The sequence below is a fragment of the Lolium perenne genome, chromosome 5 (assembly GCF_019359855.2).
Source record: "Lolium perenne isolate Kyuss_39 chromosome 5, Kyuss_2.0, whole genome shotgun sequence".
In the NCBI taxonomy this organism is placed as follows: Eukaryota; Viridiplantae; Streptophyta; class Magnoliopsida; order Poales; family Poaceae; genus Lolium; species Lolium perenne.
Genome location: NC_067248.2, coordinates 213,606,438 through 213,611,937, shown reverse-complemented (window position 1 = coordinate 213,611,937; position 5,500 = coordinate 213,606,438).

Here is a 5,500-nt window from a genome sequence, read left to right as displayed (position 1 = left end):
GGCATCTCATAGGCGAAGAGGCGGAGTCAGAGGGGCCACGGGGCCTCCCCACAATAGGGGGCGCGCCCCCCCTTGGGCTGCGCCGCCCTGTGGGGTGGGGCCCCCTGGCTCCCCTCTGGTCCCCCTTTTGCTTTCTGGAAGGTCCCGGGAAAAATAAGATGTTGGGCATTGATTTCGTCCGATTCCGAGAATATTTCCTTTGTAGGGTTTCTGAAACCAAAAACAGCAGAAAACAGGAACTGGCACTTCGGCATCTCGTTAATAGGTTAGTTCCGGAAAACGCATCAAAACATCATAAAGTATGAACAAAACATGTAAGTATTGTCATAAAACAAGCATGGAACATAAGAAATTATAGATACGTTTGAGACGTATCAAGCATCCCCAAGCTTAGTTCCTACTCGCCCTCGAGTAGGTAAACGATAACAATGATAATTTCTTAAGTGACATGCTACCAACATGATCTTGATCAACATTATTGTAAAGCATATGAAGTGAATGAAGTGATAGTAAAGATAATGACTAAACAACTGAATCATATAGCAAAGACTTTTCATGAATAGTACTTTCAAGACAAGCATCAATAAGTCTTGCATAAGAGTTAACTCATAAAGCAATAGATTCAAAGTAAAAGGTATTGAAGCAACACAAAGGATGATTAAGTTTTAGCAATTGCTTTCAACTTGTAACATGTATATCTCATGGATAGTTGTCAACATAAAGCAATATAACAAGTGTAATAGGTAAACATGTAAGAATCAATGCACAGTTGACACAAGTGTTTTCTTCTAAGATAGAAGGAATAGGTAAACTGACTCAACAATACAGTAGAAGATAGGCCCTTCGCGGAGGGAAGCATGGATTACTATTTTTGTGCTAGAGCTTTTCATTTTGAAAACATAGAAACAATTTTGTCAACGATAGTAATAAATCATATGTGTTATGTATAAGATATCCTATAAGTTGCAAGCCTCATGCATAGAATACTAATAGTGCTCGCACCTTGTCCTAATTAGCTTGGATTAACACAGATTATCATTGCATAACATATGTTTCAACCAAGTGTCACAAAGGGGTACCTCTATGCCGCATGTACAGAGGTCTAAGGAGAAAGTTCGCATTGGATTTCTCGCTTTTGATTATTCTCAACTTAGACATCCATACCGGGACAACATAGACAACAGATAATGGACTCCTCTTTAATGCATAAGCATTTAACAACAGATAATATTCTCATAAGAGATTGAGGATTAATTGTCCAAACTGAAACTTCCACCATGATTCATGGCTTTAGTTAGCGGCCCAATGTTCTTCTCTAACAATATGCATACTCAAACCATTTGATGATGAAAATCGCCCTTACTTCAGACAAGACGAACATGCATAGCAACTCACATGATATTCAACAAAGGTAAAAGTTGATGGCGTCCCCAGAAACATGGTTACCGCTCAACAAGCAACTTATTAAGAAATAAGATACATAAGTACATATTCTTCACCACAATAGTTTTTAAGGCTATTTTCCCATGAGCTATGTATTGTAAAGGCAAAGAATAGAATTTTAAAGGTAGCACTCAAGTAATGTACTTTGGAATGGCAGAGAAATACCATGTGGTAGGTAGGTATGGTGGACACAAATGGCATAGTTTTTGGCTCAAGGATTTGGATGCACGAGAAGAATCCTCTCAATACAAGGCTAGGCTAGCAAGGTTGTTTGAAGCAAACTCAAGTATAAAACGGTGCAGCAAGACTCACATATGAACATTTTGTAAGCATTATAAGACTTTACATCGTCTTCCTTGTTGTTCAAACACCTTAACCAGAAAATATCTAGACTCTAGAGACCAATCATGCAAACCAAATTTTAACAAGCTCTATGTAGTTCTTCATTAATAGGTGCAAAGTACATGATGCAAGAGCTTAATCATGATCTATATGAGCACAACGATTGCCAAGTATCAAATTATTCAAGACATTATACCAATTACCACATGAAGCATTTTCTGTTTCCAACCATATAACAATGAACGAAGCAGTTTCAACCTTCGCCATGAACATTAAAGATAGAACTAAGAACGCATGTGTTCATATGCAACAACGGAGCGTGTCTCTCTCCCACAAAAGCATGAATTTATTCAGAGAATGAAAATAACAAAACGAAAATAAAAGCACACAGACGCTCCAAGTAAAGTACATAAGATGTGACCGAATAAAAATATAGTTTCAAGAGAAGAAACCTGATAAGTTGTCGATGAAGAAGGGGATGCCTTGGGCATCCCCAAGCTTAGACGCTTGAGTTTCTTGAAATATGCAGGGATGAACCACCGGGGCATCCCCAAGCTTAGACTCTTCACTCTTCTTGATCATAGTATATCATCCTCCTCTCTTGACCCTTGAAAACTTCCTCCACACCAAACTCGAAACAAACTCATTAGAGGGTTAGTGCATAATCAAAAATTCACATGTTCAGAGGTGACACAATCATTCTTAACACTTCTGGACATTGCACAAAGCTACTGGAAGTCAATGGAACAAAGAAATCCATCCAACACAGCAACAGAGGCAATGCGAAATAAAAGGCAGAATCTGTCAAAACAGAACAGTCTGTAAAGACGAATTTTTTAGAGGCACTGGACTTGCTCAGATGAAAATGCTCAAATTGAATGAAAGTTGCGTACATATCTGAGGATCACGCACGTAAATTGGCAGATTTTTCTGAGTTACCTACAGAGGACCCTGCCCAAATTCGTGACAGACAGAAATCTGTTTCTGCGCAGTAATCCAAATCTAGTATCAACCCTACTATCAAAGACTTTACTTGGCATAACAATGCAGAAGAGGTTGCTACAGTAGTAACAACTTCCAAGACTCAAATATAAAACAAAAGTACTGTAGCAACATAAAAACATGGGTTATCTCTCAAGAAGTGCTTTCTTTATAGCCATTAAAATGGGCTCAGTAGTTTTAATGATGCACTCCCAAGAAATAAGAGTTCAAGCAAAAGAGAGCATCAAGAAGCAAATTCAAAACACATTTAAGTCTAACCCACTTCCTATGAAAAGGAATCTTGTACACAAATAAATTCATGAAGAACAAAGTGACAAGCATAAGAAGGCAATACAAGCGCAACTTCAAAATTCTCAACATAAAGAGGGGAAACTTAATATTATTAAGATGCATATAACCATGTTTCCCTCTCTCATGATAACTTTCAGTAGCATCATTGATGAAATCCACAATATATCCATCACTTAAAACATTCTTATCATGGTTCATGTGCATAAAAGTATCATTATTTTTGGCATAAGAAAAACTCTTCTCATTAATAGTAATTGGAGCAGGATCATTATCAAGAATTTGAACATGGTAAACAAGTTGCATACTAAGGGAATGGTTTTTGGCAATCCAATCATAACTATGACAAATTTCATAAGGATAGTTATAACCTATATCATAGCATTCTTTATAATAATCATCAAAGATTGGAGGCACGGTGTCATCATAAGAAATAGAATAGTTATCTTTCACAGTATGTTCATCTGTGACCATACCATCATTGTTACTAGAAGGAGATGTATCAAACATATAATGATCAGTAGCAAAAGTATTTTCAAACACCTCATCCCCAAGCTTAGAGTTTTCTATATCATTATGGGAGGAAGCATGGATAGTACTGATACTATGGCAATTATTAACATTATCATTTTCAGAATTAGTTTCCCAGAGATTTGCAATATGAAAAGTAGTGTGCTCTTTAAAATCATGATCACTAATGTAGGTAAAGGGCATAGGAAGATCATTGTACTCAGATTCATTATCATAATAATCATCAGGAGCAACATACTTACGGTTACCTATCGTTATCTCATACACGCGGGGATATTCCGTTACCTCTTTCTTTTTATTCCCCCTCTTCTTCTTCTTCTTCGTTTCCTTCTTCTTCTTCTTTTCCTTCTCCTCGTTCCCTTCTTCAGGAGGGAGAGGCTTGAAGGGAGGCTTCTCCACATAACCTGATTTATTTCCAGAAACAATAGAAGAAACTTGGGAGGATTCCTCCTTTTCATTAATAAGTTCAAAACACACAGCGGTCCTATCATATTTTGGCAAGGTGTCATCTTCTAAAATGTTTTGTATGTAAGTATTTGTATGGCAATTATCAATGCAATAAGAAAAACACCCATGCAGGACATCATCAATATCAAGATCACTCATATGTAACAAAGAGATTTTTCTTGATAACTCTTCACACCACAAAAATAAAGTAAGTTCATCATGCTGATTAGGAGTAATTTCATCATCACAATACAAATTTGCAGCATTCATGGGGTTCGAATTATCATTGGAGGAGCATTGAAAATTAAAATGACCCGCTCTCTGGCAAAGTTCACAAATAAAAGGATAGAGGGCACAAACTTTTTTACCAAGATCATCTAGAGCCCTAGACCACTTTCTAGTTTTTTCATTCATATGGTGGATACAATATTCATCTTTGATTTGATTAATTCCACAGGGTCTATGCATTCCACAAAAATTAACATGCTTATAAGAAATAGCATTCTCAGAAGTTTGAGCATGTTTATTGCAATCATTAACAACAATTTCATTTTCCATACAAGTGTCTTTGAAAGGTTCATGATACTTATCAAAATTCTTCCTAGGCAATTCAAAATGAGAGGCAAAAGCTTTATAAAGATTTGCAACAACTTGAGAGTCAAGACCATAAGTAGCACTCATATTTCGAATTGTATCAGTATCCATAAAAGTTTCAATGCATTCATAATCATAATTTATACCTGACTCTTTACCTTTGTCGTTCTCCCAATCTTCAGCGTTCTCCTGAATCCGATTAAGAAGGTCCCATTTAAACTCTTCTTTATTGCGCGTGAATGATCCAGAACAAGCAGTATCCAGCAAGGTTTTATCTTGAAAAGAAAGTCTTGCATAGAAATTATCAATGATGATATTACCAGGAAGCTCATGATTGGGGCATTTGAGCATTAAAGACTTCAATCTCTCCCATGCTTGAGCAATACTCTCTCCATCATGAGGCCAGAAATTATATATGCGGTTTCGGTCTTCGTGAATTTCACTTGGAGGATAGAATTTAGAGTAAAATAGAGGCACAATATCCTTCCAATCAAGAGAATGCCCATCCTTCAGCAGTTTGTACCAATGCGCCGCTTTACCAGACAACGACATAGAGAATAATTTCTTCTTCACTTCATCCATAGAGATACCTGCAAACTTGAATAACCCGCATAATTCATGCAAAAATAGTAAATGATCTCCAGGATGGACAGTTCCATCCCCTTCATAGCGGTTATCCATAACACGTTCAATAATTTTCATAGGTATTTTATATGGAATACTTTCAGTAGGTGGATTTAAAATATCACAAGCATCATTAGAGTTATCGCATATGGGAGATAAAGTATTATCAGAGCAAATTTTCTCCCCTAAAGATGGGAAGCTAAAAAGATCACAAAAACTAGCTTCCCCA